The sequence below is a fragment of the Calliphora vicina genome, chromosome 1 (genome assembly GCF_958450345.1).
Source record: "Calliphora vicina chromosome 1, idCalVici1.1, whole genome shotgun sequence".
Taxonomy (NCBI): domain Eukaryota; kingdom Metazoa; phylum Arthropoda; class Insecta; order Diptera; family Calliphoridae; genus Calliphora; species Calliphora vicina.
The window spans coordinates 8,325,843-8,338,736 of NC_088780.1; positions in this window are offsets into that span (position 1 = coordinate 8,325,843).

Here is a 12,894-nt window from a genome sequence, read left to right on the forward strand (position 1 = left end):
ATTGTGCACTAAAAAATTGATTTTTGTTGGGAAATATCAGTGATCACAGATTTTCATTATTTTCGCTCTAAACCTCTTAATTAACGAAATATAAGCAATTTTAGTTATTTTGGAATTGTGCACTAAAAAATTGATTTTTGTTGGGAAATATCAGTGATCACAGATTTTGGAATTGTGCACTAAAAAATTGATTTTGGTTGGGAAATATCAGTGATCACAGATTTTCATTATTTTCGCTCTAAACCTATTAATTAACGAAATATACGCAATTTTAGTTATTTTGGAATTGTGCACTAAAAAATTGATTTTGGTTGGGAAATATCAGTGATCACAGATTTTCATTATTTTCGCTCTAAACCTCTTAATTAACGAAATATAAGCAATTTTAGTTATTTTGGAATTGTGCACTAAAAAATTGATTTTTGTTGGGAAATATCAGTGATCACAGATTTTCATTATTTTTAGTTATTTTGGAATTGTGCACTAAAAAATTGATTTTTGTTGGGAAATATCAGTGATCACAGATTTTCATTATTTTTAGTTATTTTGGAATTGTGCACTAAAAAATTGATTTTGGTTGGGAAATATCAGTGATCACAGATTTTCATTATTTTCGCTCTAAACCTCTTAATTAACGAAATATAAGCAATTTTAGTTATTTTGGAATTGTGCACTAAAAAATTGATTTTTGTTGGGAAATATCAGTGATCACAGATTTTCATTATTTTCGCTCTAAACCTCTTAATTAACGAAATATTTTGGAATTGTGCACTAAAAAATTGATTTTTGTTGGGAAATATCAGTGATCACAGAATTTCATTATTTTCGCTCTAAACCTCTTAATTAACGAAATATAAGCAATTTTAGTTATTTTGGAATTGTGCACTAAAAAATTGATTTTGGTTGGGAAATATCAGTGATCACAGATTTTCATTATTTTCGCTCTAAACCTCTTAATTAACGAAATATAAGCAATTTTAGTTATTTTGGAATTGTGCACTAAAAAATTGATTTTTGTTGGGAAATATCAGTGATCACAGATTTTCATTATTTTCGCTCTAAACCTCTTAATTAACGAAATATAAGCAATTTTAGTTATTTTGGAATTGTGCACTAAAAAATTGATTTTGGTTGCTCACAGATTTTCATTATTTTCGCTCTAAACCTCTTAATTAACGAAATATAAGCAATTTTAGTTATTTTGGAATTGTGCACTAAAAAATTGATTTTGGTTGGGAAATATCGGTGATCACAGATTTTCATTATTTTCGCTCTAAACCTCTTAATTAACGAAATATACGCAATTTTAGTTATTTTGGAATTGTGCACTAAAAAATTGATTTTGGTTGGGAAATATCAGTGATCACAGATTTTCATTATTTTCGCTCTAAACCTCTTAATTAACGAAATATAAGCAATTTTAGTTATTTTGGAATTGTGCACTAAAAAATTGATTTTGGTTGGGAAATATCAGTGATCACAGATTTTCATTATTTTCGCTCTAAACCTCTTAATTAACGAAATATAAGCAATTTTAGTTATTTTGGAATTGTGCACTAAAAAATTGATTTTTGTTGGGAAATATCAGTGATCACAGATTTTCATTATTTTCGCTCTAAACCTCTTAATTAACGAAATATAAGCAATTTTAGTTATTTTAGAATTGTGCACTAAAAAATTGATTTTTGTTGGGAAATATCAGTGATCACAGATTTTCATTATTTTCGCTCTAAACCTCTTAATTAACGAAATATAAGCAATTTTAGTTATTTTGGAATTGTGCACTAAAAAATTGATTTTGGTTGGGAAATATCAGTGATCACAGATTTTCATTATTTTCGCTCTAAACCTCTTAATTAACGAAATATAAGCAATTTTAGTTATTTTGGAATTGTGCACTAAAAAATTGATTTTTGTTGGGAAACATCAGTGATCACAGATTTTCATTATTTTCGCTCTAAACCTCTTAATTAACGAAATATAAGCAATTTTAGTTATTTTGGAATTGTGCACTAAAAAATTGATTTTGGTTGGGAAATATCAGTGATCACAGATTTTCATTATTTTCGCTCTAAACCTCTTAATTAACGAAATATAAGCAATTTTAGTTATTTTGGAATTGTGCACTAAAAAATTGATTTTTGTTGGGAAATATCAGTGATCACAGATTTTGGAATTGTGCACTAAAAAATTGATTTTGGTTGGGAAATATCAGTGATCACAGATTTTCATTATTTTCGCTCTAAACCTCTTAATTAACGAAATATAAGCAATTTTAGTTATTTTGGAATTGTGCACTAAAAAATTGATTTTGGTTGCTCACAGATTTTCATTATTTTCGCTCTAAACCTCTTAATTAACGAAATATAAGCAATTTTAGTTATTTTGGAATTGTGCACTAAAAAATTGATTTTGGTTGGGAAATATCAGTGATCACAGATTTTCATTATTTTCGCTCTAAACCTCTTAATTAACGAAATATAAGCAATTTTAGTTATTTTGGAATTGTGCACTAAAAAATTGATTTTGGTTGGGAAATATCAGTGATCACAGATTTTCATTATTTTCGCTCTAAACCTCTTAATTAACGAAATATAAGCAATTTTAGTTATTTTGGAATTGTGCACTAAAAAATTGATTTTTGTTGGGAAATATCAGTGATCACAGATTTTCATTATTTTCGCTCTAAACCTCTTAATTAACGAAATATAAGCAATTTTAGTTATTTTGGAATTGTGCACTAAAAAATTGATTTTTGTTGGGAAACATCAGTGATCACAGATTTTCATTATTTTCGCTCTAAACCTCTTAATTAACGAAATATAAGCAATTTTAGTTATTTTGGAATTGTGCACTAAAAAATTGATTTTGGTTGGGAAATATCAGTGATCACAGATTTTCATTATTTTCGCTCTAAACCTCTTAATTAACGAAATATAAGCAATTTTAGTTATTTTGGAATTGTGCACTAAAAAATTGATTTTTGTTGGGAAATATCAGTGATCACAGATTTTGGAATTGTGCACTAAAAAATTGATTTTGGTTGGGAAATATCAGTGATCACAGATTTTCATTATTTTCGCTCTAAACCTCTTAATTAACGAAATATAAGCAATTTTAGTTATTTTGGAATTGTGCACTAAAAAATTGATTTTGGTTGGGAAATATCAGTGATCACAGATTTTCATTATTTTCGCTCTAAACCTCTTAATTAACGAAATATAAGCAATTTTAGTTATTTTGGAATTGTGCACTAAAAAATTGATTTTTGTTGGGAAATATCAGTGATCACAGATTTTCATTATTTTTAGTTATTTTGGAATTGTGCACTAAAAAATTGATTTTTGTTGGGAAATATCAGTGATCACAGATTTTCATTATTTTTAGTTATTTTGGAATTGTGCACTAAAAAATTGATTTTGGTTGGGAAATATCAGTGATCACAGATTTTCATTATTTTCGCTCTAAACCTCTTAATTAACGAAATATAAGCAATTTTAGTTATTTTGGAATTGTGCACTAAAAAATTGATTTTTGTTGGGAAATATCAGTGATCACAGAATTTCATTATTTTCGCTCTAAACCTCTTAATTAACGAAATATAAGCAATTTTAGTTATTTTGAAATTGTGCACTAAAAAATTGATTTTGGTTGGGAAATATCAGTGATCACAGATTTTCATTATTTTCGCTCTAAACCTCTTAATTAACGAAATATAAGCAATTTTAGTTATTTTGGAATTGTGCACTAAAAAATTGATTTTTGTTGGGAAATATCAGTGATCACAGATTTTCATTATTTTCGCTCTAAACCTCTTAATTAACGAAATATAAGCAATTTTAGTTATTTTGGAATTGTGCACTAAAAAATTGATTTTTGTTGGGAAATATCAGTGATCACAGATTTTCATTATTTTCGCTCTAAACCTCTTAATTAACGAAATATAAGCAATTTTAGTTATTTTGGAATTGTGCACTAAAAAATTGATTTTTGTTGGGAAATATCAGTGATCACAGATTTTCATTATTTTCGCTCTAAACCTCTTAATTAACGAAATATAAGCAATTTTAGTTATTTTGGAATTGTGCACTAAAAAATTGATTTTTGTTGGGAAATATCAGTGATCACAGATTTTCATTATTTTCGCTCTAAACCTCTTAATTAACGAAATATAAGCAATTTTAGTTATTTTGGAATTGTGCACTAAAAAATTGATTTTTGTTGGGAAATATCAGTGATCACAGATTTTCATTATTTTCGCTCTAAACCTCTTAATTAACGAAATATAAGCAATTTTAGTTATTTTGAAATTGTGCACTAAAAAATTGATTTTGGTTGGGAAATATCAGTGATCACAGATTTTCATTATTTTCGCTCTAAACCTCTTAATTAACGAAATATAAGCAATTTTAGTTATTTTGGAATTGTGCACTAAAAAATTGATTTTTGTTGGGAAATATCAGTGATCACAGAATTTCATTATTTTCGCTCTAAACCTCTTAATTAACGAAATATAAGCAATTTTAGTTATTTTGAAATTGTGCACTAAAAAATTGATTTTTGTTGGGAAATATCAGTGATCACAGATTTTCATTATTTTCGCTCTAAACCTCTTAATTAACGAAATATAAGCAATTTTAGTTATTTTGGAATTGTGCACTAAAAAATTGATTTTTGTTGGGAAATATCAGTGATCACAGAATTTCATTATTTTCGCTCTAAACCTCTTAATTAACGAAATATAAGCAATTTTAGTTATTTTGAAATTGTGCACTAAAAAATTGATTTTGGTTGGGAAATATCAGTGATCACAGATTTTCATTATTTTCGCTCTAAACCTCTTAATTAACGAAATATAAGCAATTTTAGTTATTTTGGAATTGTGCACTAAAAAATTGATTTTTGTTGGGAAATATCAGTGATCACAGATTTTCATTATTTTCGCTCTAAACCTCTTAATTAACGAAATATAAGCAATTTTAGTTATTTTGGAATTGTGCACTAAAAAATTGATTTTTGTTGGGAAATATCAGTGATCACAGATTTTCATTATTTTCGCTCTAAACCTCTTAATTAACGAAATATAAGCAATTTTAGTTATTTTGGAATTGTGCACTAAAAAATTGATTTTGGTTGGGAAATATCAGTGATCACAGATTTTCATTATTTTCGCTCTAAACCTCTTAATTAACGAAATATAAGCAATTTTAGTTATTTTGGAATTGTGCACTAAAAAATTGATTTTTGTTGGGAAATATCAGTGATCACAGATTTTCATTATTTTCGCTCTAAACCTCTTAATTAACGAAATATAAGCAATTTTAGTTATTTTGGAATTGTGCACTAAAAAATTGATTTTTGTTGGGAAATATCAGTGATCACAGATTTTCATTATTTTCGCTCTAAACCTCTTAATTAACGAAATATAAGCAATTTTAGTTATTTTGGAATTGTGCACTAAAAAATTGATTTTGGTTGGGAAATATCAGTGATCACAGATTTTCATTATTTTCGCTCTAAACCTCTTAATTAAATAGTACTATCAAGTCTCACTTTGTGAATCTAATTGTAAATGTCTAATTTCATATTTCTGGGTCCATTATTATAGAAAATGCAAAATGTGTTCCTAATTTTAAATTTTTATGTTTATTATTATAAAATATTCAAAAAGTACCATTGCAATAAGGAAATAGTACCATTGATTATCACTTTTAAATTCGCATTCAATAAACCATAACCCGTCAAGCTTGAATTTTAGATTTGTATATCATTTCCTATATTATCAACTAATTTTGTTTCTATAATACTTAAGATTTAATAAATTATCACAAAACCGAAACCGATCGGTTTTTAATTTTTTAAAACTGAAACCGCGGTTTTGAAATTCTTCGATTTTTTGGAAAGTCTAGGTCCCTTATTATAGGAAATTCAAAAAAAGTACCATTAGAATATATAAAAAGTACCAAAAATCCCCCACTTGTGGTTTCCCACTCACTCGGGTCCATATAAGCTTAATTTCATGGCTTTAGGTTCATTGGTGTAGAAATTACAAAAAGTACCATTCGAATAAAGAAAAAGTACCAAAAAGTCTCCCCTAGAATTCTAACTCACTTAGGACCATGTATGCTTAATTTCATGTTTTTAAGTCCATTGCTATAGAAAATTAAAAAAAGTACCATTAGAATAAACAAAAGGTACCATGAGGTATCCGCTTGAATTTTCAATCACTTAGGACCATATACGCTTAATTTCATATTTCTAGGTCCATTATGTTATAGAAAATTCAAAAAGTACCATTAGAATATAGAAAAAGTACCAAAAAGCACCCACTTGTAGTTGCTCACCCACTCGGGTCCGTATAACCTTTATTTAATGTTTCTAGGTTCATTGGTGAAGAATTTACAAAAAGTACCATTTGAATAAAGAATAAGTACCAAAAATTCTCCCCCTAGACTTCTCACCCCATGTCTCCACGTAGCAATATTTATTGCTAAGCTCAAGCAATAACGTCGGCAGAACAACAGCAGAGTGATTGCTGATTGCTTTAGGTGGAGAAAACGTTCGTCACAAATACAAAATTTTCAACGCGAGAAGTTCTATGAAAAACTTTAGTGTATTTTGCTTATATTTTGTATTGCATGATTTTTTTCACTAAATTCTTTGATTTTGGTACTTAAATAAATTAAATATGTATAAATTAATCGCACCGAATCATAGAAAGAAGAAATTTTACATTAATGACAACTGAAGTGACAGCTTATTGCTTAGCAATAATTGCTCAGGCAATCAGTAGAGCAATCATTGCGCAATGGATTGCTACATATGGCAATTTGCCGTCTACACTCGCAAATTTCATTGACGCAATCAAATTTGACAATTGCAGCAATAAATATTGCTACGTGAAGACTTAGGGTCACTCACTTAGGACCATATATGTTTAATTTCGTGTTTCTAAGTCCATTGTTATAGAAAATTCAAAAAAGTACCATTATAATATAGAAAAAGTACTAAAAAGTATATACTTGTGGTTTTCCAGTCACTCGGGTTCATATAAGCTTTATTTCATGATTCTAGGTTCATTGGTGAAGAAATTACAAAAATGACCATTCGAATAAAGAAAAAGTACCACAAAGTCTCCCCATAGAATTCTCACTTACTTAGGACCATATTTGCTTAATTTCATGTTTCTAAGTTCATTGTTATAGAAAATTCAAAAAAGTACTATTAGAATAAACAAAAAGTACCAAAAAGTCTCCCCCTAGAATTCTCACTCACTTAGGACCATATATGCTTAACTTCATATTTCTATGTCCATTATTACAGAAAATACAAAAAGTACCATTCGAATATAGAAAAAGTACCAAAAAGCAGTCACTTGTAGATTCCCACTCACTCCGGTCTTAATTTCATGTTTTTAGGTTCATTGGTGAAGAAATTACAAAAAGTACCATTCGAATAGAGAAAAAGTACCAAAAAGTCTCCCCCTAGAATTCTCACTCAGTTAGGACCATATATGCTTAATTTCATGTCTCTAAGTCCATTGTTATAGAAAATTCAAAAAAGTACCATTAGAATATAGAAAAAGGACCAAAAAGCCCACACTTGTGGTTTCCCACTCACACGGTTCCATATAAGCTTTATTTCATATTTCTAGGTTCATTTGTGAAGAAATTACAAAAAGTACCAATCGAATAAAGAAAAAGTACCAAAAAGTCTCCCCCCTAGAATTATCACTTACTTAGGACCATATATGCTTAATTTCATGTTTCTAAGTCCATAGTTATAGAAAATTCAAAAAAGTACCATTAGAATATAGAAAAAGTACCAAAAAACCAACACTTGTGGTTTTCCACTCACTCGGTTTATATATAAGCTTTATTTCATGTTTCTAGGTTCATTGGTGAAGAAATTACAAAAAGTACCATTCCAATAAAGCAAAAGTACCAAAAAGTCTCCCGCTAGAATTCTCACTCACTTAGGACCATATATGTTTAATTTCATGTTTCTAAGTCCATTATTATAGAAATTTCATAAAAGTACCATTAGATGAACAAAAAAGTACCTATAGTACAGTTCACACATTTTGGTACCTAAATATTATCCCCTATTCCTAACACTAACTTCACTCAAATAAATATCAGCTAACTTTAATGTCGATAACTGAAATAATTTAAAATTTTAAAAAAGTACCATTAGGAGAAAAGTAGCAATTTCCCTTTTCTTACTTGAACACCCCTCAAGTTTGAAATTTAAAAATATTCCATTTTGCCAAAATTGTTTATGCTATAGGCATGTATCAAAATATTAAAATCTGTGTTAATGTGCCCAAGAATAAATATGTTTTAAAAAAAGTACCAAACTGTTTACCCGGATTTGGCCCAATATACACCTTGGTACTCGAGTTCCAAATAACACGCTGTTAGTTAATTTTTGTATGAATCCAGGAACCAACGTTAAAAAAAATTATCAAAATTGGCTTAATAATTTCAAATATAATGTATTTTCCCGATTTTATCCCCTTTTTGGTACCTTTTTTATCCCCATTGAGGTGGTACAATTTCATTCAAATAAATTTCTGTAACGTGGTGGGAGCTCATAATAAAATATTCTTATGTCTATGTCAAATTATAGAAAAACATATTTTATGAAAAAGTACCAAAAATTAACACAATTTTTATCCCTTAAGGGTTCGAATTTCCAAAAAGTACCAAACTTATATTTTTTATTTTTTGATAAGTAAAGAATACTATTTGATATTTGTTTCTATGTTTATTGGTTTAAAAGATACATAGGGTGCAAAAAAAGTACCAAAATACAGTTTTTACCCGTTTTCTCCCCTAAAAGTTTCGAATTTCCAAAAAGTACGAAACACCTGTCAGCTTATTTTTTAAATGGAGTAACATGCTATTTTAAGTTTTTTCGTATCTTTATTAGTTTTGAAGATATAAGGTTACCGAATTTACCCGTTTTTACCCTTTTTTACCCCCTAAACGTTCGAATTTCCAAAAATCCCTTCTTATCGGATCGTTTTGGGGAGGGAGGAACCCACAGTTAAAATTTCGTGATTCTAGCTTCAGCCGTTCGGGCTGTGCGATGATGAATCAGTCAGTCAGTCAGTCAGTAACGTTACTCTTTTATATATATAGATTTTAGTTATTTTGGAATTGTGCACTAAAAAATTGATTTTTGTTGGGAAATATCAGTGATCACAGATTTTCATTATTTTCGCTCTAAACCTCTTAATTAACGAAATATAAGCAATTTTAGTTATTTTGGAATTGTGCACTAAAAAATTGATTTTGGTTGGGAAATATCAGTGATCACAGATTTTCATTATTTTCGCTCTAAACCTCTTAATTAACGAAATATAAGCAATTTTAGTTATTTTGGAATTGTGCACTAAAAAATTGATTTTGGTTGGGAAATATCAGTGATCACAGATTTTCATTATTTTCGCTCTAAACCTCTTAATTAACGAAATATAAGCAATTTTAGTTATTTTGGAATTGTGCACTAAAAAATTGATTTTGGTTGGGAAATATCAGTGATCACAGATTTTCATTATTTTCGCTCTAAACCTCTTAATTAACGAAATATAAGCAATTTTAGTTATTTTGGAATTGTGCACTAAAAAAATGATTTTGGTTGGGAAATATCAGTGATCACAGATTTTCATTATTTTCGCTCTAAACCTCTTAATTAACGAAAAATACGCAATTTTAGTTATTTTGGAATTGTGCACTAAAAAATTGATTTTGGTTGGGAAATATCAGTGATCACAGATTTTCATTATTTTCGCTCTAAACCTCTTAATTAACGAAATATACGCAATTTTAGTTATTTTGGAATTGTGCACTAAAAAATTGATTTTGGTTGGGAAATATCAGTGATCACAGATTTTCATTATTTTCGCTCTAAACCTCTTAATTAACGAAATATAAGCAATTTTAGTTATTTTGGAATTGTGCACTAAAAAATTGATTTTGGTTGGGAAATATCAGTGATCACAGATTTTCATTATTTTCGCTCTAAACCTCTTAATTAACGAAATATAAGCAATTTTAGTTATTTTGGAATTGTGCACTAAAAAAATGATTTTGGTTGGGAAATATCAGTGATCACAGATTTTCATTATTTTCGCTCTAAACCTCTTAATTAACGAAAAATACGCAATTTTAGTTATTTTGGAATTGTGCACTAAAAAATTGATTTTGGTTGGGAAATATCAGTGATCACAGATTTTCATTATTTTCGCTCTAAACCTCTTAATTAACGAAATATACGCAATTTTAGTTATTTTGGAATTGTGCACTAAAAAATTGATTTTGGTTGGGAAATATCAGTGATCACAGATTTTCATTATTTTCGCTCTAAACCTCTTAATTAACGAAATATAAGCAATTTTAGTTATTTTGGAATTGTGCACTAAAAAATTGATTTTGGTTGGGAAATATCAGTGATCACAGATTTTCATTATTTTCGCTCTAAACCTCTTAATTAACGAAATATAAGCAATTTTAGTTATTTTGGAATTGTGCACTAAAAAATTGATTTTGGTTGGGAAATATCAGTGATCACAGATTTTCATTATTTGGTTGGGAAATATCAGTGATCACAGATTTTCATTATTTTCGCTCTAAACCTCTTAATTAAAGAAATATACGCAATTTTAGTTATTTTGGAATTGTGCACTAAAATATTGATTTTGGTTGGGAAATATCAGTGATCACAGATTTTCATTATTTTCGCTCTAAACCTCTTAATTAACGAAATATACGCAATTTTAGTCATTTTGGAAAATTGATTTTGGTTGGGAAATATCAGTGATCACAGATTTTCATTATTTTCGCTATAAACCTCTTAATTAACGAAATATAAGCAATTTTAGTTATTTTGGAATTGTGCACTAAAAAATTGATTTTTGTTGGGAAATATCAGTGATCACAGATTTTCATTATTTTCGCTATAAACCTCTTAATTAACGAAATATAAGCAATTTTAGTTATTTTGGAATTGTGCACTAAAAAATTGATTTTTGTTGGGAAATATCAGTGATCACAGATTTTCATTATTTTCGCTCTAAACCTCTTAATTAACGAAATATAAGCAATTTTAGTTATTTTGGAATTGTGCACTAAAAAATTGATTTTGGTTGGGAAATATCAGTGATCACAGATTTTCATTATTTTCGCTCTAAACCTCTTAATTAACGAAATATACGCAATTTTAGTTATTTTGGAATTGTGCACTAAAAAATTGATTTTTGTTGGGAAATATCAGTGATCACAGATTTTCATTATTTTCGCTCTAAACCTCTTAATTAACGAAATATACGCAATTTTAGTTATTTTGGAATTGTGCACTAAAAAATTGATTTTTGTTGGGAAATATCAGTGATCACAGATTTTCATTATTTTCGCTCTAAACCTCTTAATTAACGAAATATACGCAATTTTAGTTATTTTGGAATTGTGCACTAAAAATTGATTTTGGTTGGGAAATATCAGTGATCACAGATTTTCATTATTTTCGCTCTAAACCTCTTAATTAACGAAATATAAGCAATTTTAGTTATTTTGGAATTGTGCACTAAAAAATTGATTTTGGTTGGGAAATATCAGTGATCACAGATTTTCATTATTTTCGCTCTAAACCTCTTAATTAACGAAATATAAGCAATTTTAGTTATTTTGGAATTGTGCACTAAAAAATTGATTTTGGTTGGGAAATATCAGTGATCACAGATTTTCATTATTTGGTTGGGAAATATCAGTGATCACAGATTTTCATTATTTTCGCTCTAAACCTCTTAATTAAAGAAATATACGCAATTTTAGTTATTTTGGAATTGTGCACTAAAATATTGATTTTGGTTGGGAAATATCAGTGATCACAGATTTTCATTATTTTCGCTCTAAACCTCTTAATTAACGAAATATACGCAATTTTAGTCATTTTGGAAAATTGATTTTGGTTGGGAAATATCAGTGATCACAGATTTTCATTATTTTCGCTATAAACCTCTTAATTAACGAAATATAAGCAATTTTAGTTATTTTGGAATTGTGCACTAAAAAATTGATTTTTGTTGGGAAATATCAGTGATCACAGATTTTCATTATTTTCGCTCTAAACCTCTTAATTAACGAAATATAAGCAATTTTAGTTATTTTGGAATTGTGCACTAAAAAATTGATTTTGGTTGGGAAATATCAGTGATCACAGATTTTCATTATTTTCGCTCTAAACCTCTTAATTAACGAAATATAAGCAATTTTAGTTATTTTGGAATTGTGCACTAAAAAATTGATTTTGGTTGGGAAATATCAGTGATCACAGATTTTCATTATTTTCGCTCTAAACCTCTTAATTAACGAAATATACGCAATTTTAGTTATTTTGGAATTGTGCACTAAAAAATTGATTTTTGTTGGGAAATATCAGTGATCACAGATTTTCATTATTTTCGCTCTAAACCTCTTAATTAACGAAATATACGCAATTTTAGTTATTTTGGAATTGTGCACTAAAAAATTGATTTTTGTTGGGAAATATCAGTGATCACAGATTTTCATTATTTTCGCTCTAAACCTCTTAATTAACGAAATATACGCAATTTTAGTTATTTTGGAATTGTGCACTAAAAATTGATTTTGGTTGGGAAATATCAGTGATCACAGATTTTCATTATTTTCGCTCTAAACCTCTTAATTAACGAAATATAAGCAATTTTAGTTATTTTGGAATTGTGCACTAAAAATTGATTTTGGTTGGGAAATATCAGTGATCACAGATTTTCATTATTTTCGCTCTAAACCTCTTAATTAACGAAATATAAGCAATTTTAGTTATTTTGGAATTGTGCACTAAAAAATTGATTTTGGTTGGGAAATA